This window comes from Pelodiscus sinensis, chromosome 3 (assembly GCF_049634645.1).
Source record: "Pelodiscus sinensis isolate JC-2024 chromosome 3, ASM4963464v1, whole genome shotgun sequence".
Taxonomy (NCBI): domain Eukaryota; kingdom Metazoa; phylum Chordata; order Testudines; family Trionychidae; genus Pelodiscus; species Pelodiscus sinensis.
In genome coordinates, this window is record NC_134713.1 from 164,649,619 (window position 1) to 164,661,705 (window position 12,087).

At 42.9% G+C, this 12,087-nt stretch overlaps 1 protein-coding gene across 3 annotated transcripts in view; it reads right to left on the reverse strand.

Annotated features, from left to right (window-relative positions):
- Window positions 1-12,087, reverse strand: part of PRKCE (protein kinase C epsilon) — a 464,741-nt gene that overhangs the window by 59,193 nt on the left and 393,461 nt on the right. The window lies entirely within an intron of this gene.

Below are 12,087 nucleotides of genomic sequence, written 5' to 3' on the forward strand. Positions count from 1 at the left end.
TAACAACCTTCATATATAATAAAAGGCACTATTCTTAACTGACGTACATGTCATGAAAAACAACATCTCATGACTTGTTTAATATACAGGATATTTACATTTACATTTACCAACACGAAAATTCATCCACCGAGCTACATCACCCTGTTGGACAAGTAGAAAGTAAAGGAAAAAGAAAATGGTGCTATGAAGGCTGATTTCATGAATTCAAAACTTTGGAGAAGTAAAAACTGTAAAAATGCAGATATCTATAACTTTTAGCAGTTATATGGCAGCTAATCCATGCAGACACTGACTTCAGCAGGATTACAGGGCAAAATTTGCACAAATATGAAGTGTTCCTGAACAAACCATGTAGTTTGAGCCTGACAGATTATTTGTAAAAATTTAGAGGGATACAATCTGCTGTATGCAGCAGACACTCTCTCTGGGGAGTGAAAGTGTTGTTTGGGAAAGTAGCTGGCTATTAATGTATTAATTTCACAAACCTCCTGCTAATTAGTATGTAAACATTGGTAAGGCTAGTAATTTTTCCATTAAACTTCCTGAAACTTGTAGTGGCAACCAGTTTTAACTCCCACAGGAAACTTGATGCAGATTTCCAGAGAACTCTTTTTTCATGAAGCTTTATAAATTTTTCCAGATGCATTAAGTTATTTTGACATTGTAAAGTGGCCTTAAAGAGAGTATTACTGTAATTTATTCCTACTTTTAGGCCACTTTTCACTGCAAAAGCAGGTGAAAGGAGATTTTATGTAAATGAGATTTAGGCCCTTTGATTTAAATGTCCAGGATATTAAAATCCAGCTTCTGTGAATGTTCTGCTTTTCTTTCCATAATTATATTTATATATGGTTATATACAGGCAGTCCCCGGGTTACATGGATCCGACTTACATCAGATCCCTACTTACAAATGGGGTGAGGCAACCCCGCACTAGCTGCTTCCCCCCAGCAGGCCAGGGAGACGCGAAGCTAGCGCCCCCACCCAGCAGACCAGGGAGACGCGGAGCGGCTTTTCTCAGCAGACACCTCAGCTTGAGAATAAAGGACTGAGGAGAGTGAGGTGTGGGAGAATAAAACTGAGCTCTGGAGAAATGTTTGGCTAGAGTTTCCCCTACAATATGTACCAGTTCCGACTTACATACAAATTCAACTTAAGAACAAACCTACAGTCCCTATCTTGTACGTAACCCAGGGACTGCCTATATCTATATTTCTACTATATAGATATAGTAGAAAGTAGAAGGTTTACCTGGCATTGCTTGGGTCCTTATCACAATTAATTTTTGTTTTTTGCAAAATAAAATGAAAATGTACATGCTTAATTTCAATCATTGCTCTTGAGTGGGCATAGGGATGAGTATTCTGTCAGTGTGCAGGCTTCCCTGGGGAGAGAGGACTACCTCAGCCCTCTCTCACTGCAGCAGTTTAACACCTCTCCATGGCCTCTGCAGCTCTAGCAGGTATAGCTGAGGGAGGGATGAATGTCACCAGGCTAGGGCAGGTCCATGTTTGTTTGCCCCCTGTGCTCCCCAACCAGACTGACGAAAACAGCAAACTGCAATTCCCCCCACTCCCTGATGAAGGAGAACAGCTAACAACATCCATGTATGCATGAAGGGGAAGGCGGGGGGGGGGGGGAGAATGGGACTTCAGCCCCTCTGCCCTCCTGGCGCCTGGAGAGTTGGAGGCTCCTGGTGATTCTGTCTCTTATCTGTTCGATTTTATGAGACGCAATCACATTCCAGGCACATCCCAATGTCTTGGCACAAGCAAACCCTTATGTGGCTTTAAGTAATGCTAAGAGGAAACACACCGATATACAATATACTGACCTCACAGCTTCTTTCTCCCTCCCCTCCCCCGCCCCGTCAATCCCACAAGAGGTTGGTTTCTATGTGGACCCCCAGCAATGGATGTAACGAAAGTCTTGATTTCTACACTGACTGCTTCCACAACCACGCTCGAGCTGACATTATCAGCAATCAACAACATATAACATACAACCTCAGTCATGCAGAACGCACTTCTATTCATGGCCTCAAAACCAATCCTAACATCATAATCAAAGAGGCCGACAAAGGAGGCGCTGTATCATCATGAACAAGACAGATTATGAACAGAAGGCGAACAGACAACTCACCAATACAAGATTCTACAGGCCTCTCTCCTGTGACCCCACTAAGGAATACCAAAAAAACCAAACCAAAACAAAAAAACACCCACAAAACTTCTCATTAAACTCCCTTATGCTGCTCAGGAACAAATTTACAATACCTCCCCCCCCCCCCCCCCCAATCTCCGACCAGGAACTTTCTATCTGTTACCCAAAATACACAAACCTGGTAATCCCGGACGGCCCATCATCTCAAGCATTGGCACACTCACCACAAGATTATCTGGCTATATTGATTTCCTCATGAGACCCTATGCTACTAGCACTCCTAGCTACCGCTGCGACACCACTGACTTCCTGAAGAAATTTCAGAACAACAGCAATCTTTCTGAAAACACCATCCTGGCCACCATGGATGTAGAAGCCCTTTACATCAACATTCCACATGAAGAAGAATTACAGGCCATCAGGAACACCATCCCTGATAACAACACTGCACACCTGATTACAGAACTCTGCGACTTTGTCCTCACCCACAACTACTTTCAATTCGGAGACAATTTCTATCTCCAAGTCAGTGACAGAGCCATGGGCATTCACATGGCACCACAATACGCCAACTTCTTTATGGCCAACCTTGAATAATGTTTCCTCAGCTCTCATCCCCTAACACCTCTACTTTACTTAGGCTACACTGATGACATCTTCATCATATGGACCCACGGAAAAGAGACTCTTGAAGAATTCCACAAGGATTTCAACAAGTTCCAACCCACCATCAACCTCAGCCTGGACCAGTCCACATGAGAAATCCACTTCCTGGATACTACAGTACAGTTAAATAATGGACAGATTTCCACCACACTATATTGGAAACCCACCGACCGCTATACTTACCTTCATGCCTCCAGCTTCCATCCCAGTCATATTTCTCAGTCTTCTGTATACAGCCAAGCCCTAAGATACAACCGGATTTGATCCGACCCCACAGACAGAGACAATCACCTACAGGATCTTTACTGAGCATTCCTAAAACTGAAATACCCACCTGGAGAAGTGAAAAAACAAATTGACAGAGCCAAAAAAGTACCCAGACATGAACTACTTCAAGACAGACTCAAAAGAGAAAATAACAAAACTCCTCTTGTTATTACCTATAGTCCACAACTCAGACCCCTCCAGCACATTATACAAAATCTACAACCCATCTTGGAACATGATCCCTCACTCTCAGAGGCCTTGGAAAAAAAGCCTATTCTCGCTTACAGACAACCCCCCCAACCTAAAATGAATTCTTTCTGGTAACCATGCCACACCATCACAGCAAAAACATCCAGGAACCTAGCCCTGCAACCAAAAACGATGCCAACTCTGCCCCACATATCTATAATGGCAAATTCATCACTGGAGCCAACAACATAAGCTACCAAATCGAAAGGTCATTTGACTGCACATCCAGTAATTTGATCTATGCCATCAAATGCCAGCAATGTCCTACTGCTATATATATTGGACAAACTGGACAATCTCTGCGGGAAAGAATCAATGGACACAAATCAGATATACGTAAAGGAAACATACAGAAACCTGCTGGGGAACACTTCAATCTTCTGAATCACTGTTTAAAAGATCTTCAAGTATCTGTCTTGTCACAAACGAGTTCTACTAGCCAGATCCACAGAGAAGCATTGGAATTAGAGTTCATCTGCAAATTCAATTTGCATGCTAATAGACTCAATCCTGATGAAAGTTGGTTGGGGCACTACCAACTTAACAGCAGTTGAAGGTGCAAACATTATGTGGACTCCTAAGTCAGGAAGGATACTATCAATTGACTTTGATTCTTATCTGCTTCATTTTAACTGCCCAATCTTTAGATACTTACTGATTTCCTCTAGCTCCCTGTCTCCTACCCCTTTCCCTTTTTTTCCTCTTCCTCCTCCCCTTCCCCTGTCCTATTTATTCTGGGTCAGCACATTCTAAGCTCAAAAATCCGTTCATCTGAAGAAGTGGGCTGTGCCCACGAAAGCTCATGATACCATCTACATGTTTTGTTAGTCTATAAAGTGCTACCAGACCATATGTTGTTTTAAAAGAAAATATGGAATCAAATGAAAAGGGGAACTTTGAGAAACAGACATTTTAATAAAGAAAGTATTTTAATAAAGAAAATAGAATTGGGGTTATCATTTTATAGTCTAGGAATCCAATTGTTTTATTATTATATGAACATTTACCTTATTACCACTTTATTTACAGGTTAATTCATGGGTGCACTATAATAAGGATCTCAACATTCATCATCATCAGCGAGGATAAATGTTGAATTCAGCCACCCATTCAGACCCTTTAATAAGCTGTAGCTCATTCTAGTCTGAGTCTATGTCTTTGTCTGCATTGCACAGCTTTTAGCAACATGGACGTGTCGACGTGTAGTCTAAATAATGTTTGTCAACACTTTGCCAATAAAATACTTCCACTCCCTCTGAGCGGGGTTCACAGTGTCAACAGGAGAGCACTCCTGAGAACAACACACTATTTACACTGCCACTTGCTATGGCAAAACTTTTATCTTTGGAGTGGAAGGGAGTGAGGGGAGTTTAAGCACCTGTGAACTTCTGTCGCTCAAATGGCAGTGTAAATAAAGCCTTTGGCTATACTATAGACATAACAGCAGCGTAACAGAAGTATGGTTATAGCATTCCTTACAGGACGGGTTTTCCCATTGCTGTGATTAATCCACCTCTCTGAGTCTACAGTTAGATCAACAGAAGAATTCTTCCTTCAAACTAGTGGTGTCTATGCTGGGCTTAGGTTGACTTAACAGTGCTTCAAAGGCACATAGGTTTTTCAGGTCCTTAAGCAACATAGTTATGTAAATTTACATTTTAGATGTATACAAGGCCTGAGGTTAGTCCCTGACAGGCCCCCACCTCCATGTTTACCTGCACCTATGCAGGTATGGGAGGATCACAGCTCTGGTTGGCCATGAATTGCCGTTCACAGTCAATGCAAGCACCAGGAAGCAGCATCCCCGGTCTGTGATACTTCCTACCCCTTGCATTGGCTGCAACTGGTGATTTGTGGCCAACCAGAGCTGTGATCCTGTGATACCTGTGGAAGCTCAGGTAAACAATGCAGTGGTGGCCCACCAGGGACTAACCCTATGGGCTGCCATTGTTTTATTACCCACCCCTGCAAAAGTGGCAACAGCATTTGCCCTTTTGAGTCTTGCTCTTATGGCATTGCTACTGATGGTTGCCACAAGTTTCCCCCGCTCTTCCTCAGAGAAATTTCAAAGGGTGGAAGTGAAATTCATGTAAGATAATACTGCTTGGAGAACTGCTGTGGAGAGTGGTTATATCCTCACCAATTCCAGTTAGCACATCTCCCCTCCTATCTGCAGAACTCTGAGGCTACAAAATTTGGTTGGTAAGGCTTCAATAGGATGGTGGGGAAAGAGAACATTTTTTGTGGAGATGATATACACCCTTTCATTTTGTGGCTGGTGTCAATTTATGACCCCTTTAAATTACAACAAAAGTGTTAAAGGCCTTTGTGAACATGACCTCTACATAATATTTATAGGACATGATACACTGTGCTTCTGGAGCTATTACTATTTAGCCCCTAAATATATTCTGTATGTAGCCAGTTTTCCTAATAACTTTTGCTGTCCTCAATATACAGGACCACAAATGCTTTTGACCTGTCACTCTGGGCTAGCTGAGGTAAATATGTAATTAAGCAGTTCCATAAGTGCATATTATTTCCTGCTGCAAAGAGTCCTTCAGAACGGTTTCAGATTTATTGTTTCAGTATGTGTTTGGAACCTTTTATATATCCATTATTCACCTAATTGACCATAACAACTCCTTTTGTGTCATTATGTTCATCAGGGTATATTTAGGCACTTTTTTCAAAATGGAGGTAATTTATCTAATAGACCATAAAATCTCCCTTGGAAACCTTATGTTGTTTCAGTTAATTAAATACTGCAGGTGCCACAGTGTTTACTTGTTAATACTTAATTTTATCACTACCAATTTGGATAAACCAAGTACCATAGTTAGTTTAGATTGCTCATGATCAATGTTTTCTCAAACATTTGCTTCTGCATGATCTTAGGCCTGGATACATACCACCTGAGCCGTACATTGATGGGTATCTGCACTCATACACCAGTTGTTATCTAGAATTTGTTCTTGCTGTGATATGCCCTATGATGTGTAATACTTCACTTATCCCCTTCACATATCCTGAAGGAGTCTTCTTCCCCGATGGTATGTGTGGCGGGTTTTAAGGGTGCGAGCCTCGCACCCCCAAATCCCCCCCGGGCTGAGCCGGCGGGGTGGGGTGGGGCTCCGCGAACCCACCGCCTTCTCAATGCCCTGTTGCCCCGCCCCCGGGGTTCGCGGGCGAGTCTGGCCCCGGGTGCGATCACCCCTCGCCCCGAGTAGGGCTGAGGGGGCTCAGCGGACCCGGACCTGTAACATCCCGGGCGGCCCCCGGCCGGGGGCCCGACCGGGGCTCTTGAGCCGTCCCTCTACTCTTTGTCCCCTTGCCTTGTTGCCCCTCTCCGCGGGGAAGGGAAGGGGTGTTGCGTTCGACCGTCGCTGCCTTTTTGGGCTTACGCCGAGGTCGGGTGTGGGGGGGGAGTGGGGGACCCGGGCCCGCCCTCACCACCGGGTCCCAGCCCGAGGCCCTAAGTGAGATGGGTGCTTTAAGGCGCTCCCCTCACGGCAGGCGGGGCAGCCGCCCGAAACTCGCCTGCCCACGGGCGCCAGAACGGCCCCGCCTCGGACTCCTTCCACCCCCGATGCTTCGGCCCCCTGGGCCGGTGCAGAGTCGGGTCACTTACCCCGTCGTAGTCACCGGGTTCGTCCCAATGCGAGCCTCCAACTGCCGGGGTCGTCTCCCTTGGTCGCCCGGAAAGCCGGGTGCTTGGGGTGCCGGGAAGCCAGGGTGGCTGCCCGCTCGCTTCCCCCTTCTTGGGCGTCCCGGTGCCCTTGTTATGGGCGCAGCCGGGTGACGTCGGGGCCGTCAGCCCCGCCCCCTCCGGCGGATCCCCGCGCGGCTCCGGCCGGAGCGTGCCCGCGGCTTCCGCCCGGGGCGCGAACCGGGGCGCCCGCGCCGGACGCCTCCCGGGCCCCCGGTGCTTCCCCCGTCCCCTCTGGCGCGCGCCCGCCCCCGCCTTTAGCCGCTGCGGGGCCGGCGGCGCCGCGCCGAGCGGCTTCTGGCCGTCCCTGGCCGCCGCTTCCTGCCGGAGCGGGGGGGCCTCCCCCGCCCCTAGTGCGGACCCTGCCGGGTCCGTCACAGTATGTCTACACTAGCTCGTTAGTTCAAGCTAGGTAGGGTAATTAGGGAAAGCAGAGTTGCAAATGAAGCCTGGGATTTAAATATCCCAGGCTTCATTTGCATGTTCCCGGGCACCGCCATTTTTAAATCCCCCTTAGTCCGAACTCCGTGCCCACGGCTACACACAGCATGGAGTAGGTAGTTTGAATTAAAGATCCATGTTATTACATCTTTTCCCTTTGATTATGAACACAGTTGGTACTTTGCCTTTGTCCCGGGCTTCATTTGCAACTCTGCTTTCCCTAATTACCCTACCTAGCTCGAACTAATGAGCTAGTGTAGACGTACCACAAGGGAGGCAAGGTGGATGAGGTAATATCTTGGACCAATTTCTGTTGGTAAGAGAGGAGAACCAAACAGATCTGAAGATGAGTTCTGTCACAGACTTAAGAACATAAGACTGGCCATAATGGGTCATATCAAAGGTCCATCTAGCCCAGTATCCTGTCTGCCGACAGTGGCCAATACCAGATAACCCAGAGGGAGGGATCACAACAGGTAATCCTTATGCAATCCCTCTCCTGTCACCCACCTCCAGAGAAACAGAGGCTAGGTATATCATTCCTACCCATCCTGGCTAATAGCCATTAAGGGACCTAACCTCCATGAATCTATCTAGCTCTTTTTTGAACCCTGTTAAAGTTCTAGCCTTCACCACATCCTCTGACAAGGAGTTCCACAGGTTGACTGTGCGCTGAGTGAAGAAAAACTTCCTTTTATTTTAAGCCTGCTGCTTATTAATTTCATTTGGTAACCCCTAGTTCTTATATTGTGAAAATAAGTAAATAACTTTTCCTTATTCACTTTTTCCATACCAGTCATGATTTTATAGACCTGTATTATATCCCCCCTTAGTATCCTCTCTTCTAAGCTGAAAAGTCCAAGTCTTTTTAATCTTTCTTCATATGGGATCCATTCCAAACCCCTAATCATTCCTGTTGCCCTTTTCTGAACCTTTTCCAATGCCTTCCTTCCACCTAGTCTCCTTGTGTTTCAATTCCCCATCGATGGAATATGGATAATACTTCGCTATCCTACTGGGGTGTTGTGAGGATAAATACATTAAAAGATTGTGAGGCACTCAGATACTATTGTACTGGGCACTATATAACAATCATTTATGACAGATTTGTTTTGCTGGTACTGTACTTCAGGGAGGTTGTGGAATCTCCATCTCTGGAGATATTTAAGGGTATGTCTACACTAGCCACCCTAGTTCGAACTAGGGTGGCTAATATAGTCATTTGAACTTGCAAACGAAGCCCGGGATTTAAATATCCCGGGCTTTATTTGCATGTTCCTGGGTGTTGCCATTTTTAAATGCCTGGTAGTTCGAACTCCCTGCCTGTGGCTACACACGGCACGGGCTAGGTATTTCAAATTAAAGCTCCTAATTCGAACTACCATTACTCCTCATTGCAGGATGAGTAATGGTAGTTCGAATTAGGAGCTTTAATTTGAACTACCTAGCCCATGCCTCGTGTAGCCGCGGGCAGAGAGTTTGAACTATGGAGCATTTAAAAATGGCAGTGCCTGGGAACATGCAAATAAAGCCCAGGATATTTAAATCCCGGGCTTCATTTGCAAGTTCGAATGACTATATTAGCCACTCTAGTTCGAACTTACCCTTTGAGCAGGTTAGATAGACATCTATCAGGGATGGTCTAGACAGTGCTTGGTCCTGCTATGAGGGCAGAGGACTGGACTCAATGACCTCACGATGTCCCTCCCAGTTCTAGTGTTCTATGATTCTATGATGATAGGAATAGCTGCCCTATAAATATAATTATTCCGATCTAAATCCTCCAGCTAAGTATACATTTTCTAGAAAGGAGATCTACCGAATGGCAGGGGCAAATTTTCTTTCAGTTCCACACAGGAGGAATGTGTGCGATGAAAAGACTGTAAAAAAAATGGTCATGTAGGCAAACCATGTGACAAACAATACTTATGAATTTCATTAAATTTTCGTTAAATCCAAAACAAGTTACCAGCTCTACCTATAGTTTGTCTTAATTTTATTTCCCTTTTATTTACAGTAGACTGAATTGTAAACCCGACATCCTATTAAACTTGTAAGTTAGTTTAGTTAATTGTCAAGGTGTTTTTTTTATTGTCCTCTTTAGTAATTTAATCTAAAATGTACATGAAAATTTTTATTACACTGATGACTTGCTTTGTTCCTTTCTTTTCTAATCACTTTTCTGTTGGTATCAATACATTTTACCACATTGGCTTAATTTTTTTTTCTGTTACTGAAGAACAACTGTCTTTCAGGTTTGGCTTAGCAAATAACAAAAAATATTCTTTCTGTCAACATTAATTTTGATCAGAGTTAGAGCATTAAGTGATCCCTATATATTGTAGCCATACCACTTTTCAGCACAATCTTGGAAGTGGATCCACTTTGTTTCATTCCCTGGTTCCCACTTCTAGGTTGATTATGGTTTATCTGAAGTCTTCCTGGTGAAATCCTTGCATTGGCTATTCTGCTCTGCTAAAAATGTTGGATTTCTTACTAGCTGGTTTCCTATTTGGCATTCTTTCTGGTACTTAGGTGTTCTACCTTACTCCTGGCATTGGCCTTGGTGGTTCCAAATTAAGTGCCAAGATGTCTAGCTTCTAGCTCTCCTTTTTACAGAGGAATGCAATTTCTCCTCTTTGATCAGTTAGTGTTATTACATCTTTTCCCTTTGATTATTGACACAGTTGGCACTTTGCCTTCAGGTGAATTGGCTTAATGGATATCTATTGAAACAGCTCATAGATGTAGGTACTGTTGGTTATTGTTCAACACTAGGTACAAATCATGTTAAAGTAGAAACTGCTAACAGATTCAAAGCTGTCATGTTTATGTAACTTCAAGTCATTTTAGTCCATCTCCAAATTAATTAATTTTCTTTTTCTTTACGCGTACACGGAAGAGCATCTAAACTGGAAATTAAAATGCTGCAAGTATAAATAATTCTTTTTTGTTTGTTTTTATGATTTTCAATACTGGGCAGCTTTTTCAATTTTACAAAATTTGTTGCAGCTTTGTTTATTTAAAAATTGTAATGTCCAAAAATGATATTTTTTCTGTTTTGATATATTAAAAATTCAATTCTGAAAACTCCCAAGTCCCCAGTCCCACAGGCATTCATGCACACATTTAGCTTTATGCATGTGAGGACACTCAGGCTATGTCTAAACTGCAGAGCTTGAAAAGCTCTGTCACGTGCAAGGAACAGTTTCCAAAAAAGTGGGCGTGTTCTTTTGGCATCCCTTTATTCCTCTCGGTAAGAGGAATAAGGGATGTTCCAAAATAGGGTTTTTTCTGAAATTTGGCCCCATGTAGATGGACCAAATTTCAGAAAAGCCTCTTTTAGAAAAAAAGCAGAAAAAGATACGCAAATTGCAGTCTACAATTTGCGTATCTTTTTCCAATTTTTCTCGGCGGTCTAGACATTGTCTCATTGAGTTAAAACAGATAAAGTGAAACCTAAAACATGCACAGAGTGAAACCAAAAAGCTTGCTCAAGTGGATCCCCTGTAACTCAGTTGATCAATCAAAACTGACAATGAAAAAAAAAATAAACAAAAACAAATAAAAAAAGACAGAAAATGAAAAATGAAAATTAAAAATGTTAAACAATTATATTTGTTTCAAAACATAGAAAATATTGAGGTTATTAAAATATTTGAATGACAATAACCACATTTTAAATAGTCATATTTTCAATCCTCCAGCCCCATGTTTTCCTCAAAAAACATGATCAATTGTTGAACAGTAAGTGAGATTAAGAGCTGCTTAAACATGTCGGATCAACAATGACACTAAGTTATCCCCTTCTCTGCTGCACTCTTTTGCCCAAAAGTATGGTGCAAACCTTTTGACGTGCCTATGTTCCGTGGTAATATGTGAAACAGCACCCAAGAACTGTTTGCCTTGGGCGCTGTTCCACATATTACCATGGAACATTTGAAAGTGCATTCAACAGCATGCAAGTGGTCAAAATCACATTTTAAAACATTGCCGGAATGATGTGAGAGAAATATCAACTGTTTTAGAGACAAACTTTAAGAGACTCAGCTTCAGCTTCAATTCCCCAGCATCTGTCAGTTTGTTTCTCAGCCTTCAAATAACAAGGACTTACATTTAGGATTCTGTCTTCAAGATTTCAATGCAATGGAAAATAAATTCAAATTTAATCTCATTTCACTGTTTAGAGAAAAATTGACCAAAAATTATAATGGATTCCAATCCATTATATTCATGTATATGTTGCCATAGACACAACAAAGACATTTTTCAGTATTGTAGTGAAAACTGCAGTGACTGAGTGATTTTAATAAACCATAGTATTAAGCATGTGCTGCAGTATAATAGATTTTTATTTCACATGAATATGCCTTGGTTAAAGTCTACTTATCAAGTGCAGGAAAATAATACACTTTTTCCTGTTATGAAAGTAAAAACAGAAATATCAAACATCCTAAAATAATTGACATTCAAAGCAGAAAATAAATATTTTATACTTCCTGTGAGCAATAAGGTTTTGCTGTTATCTGTCTTGAAGTGCTATTCCCCTTCCTACAGTGTCTGAAAGAACATGGTTGCCCTCCCAGGAA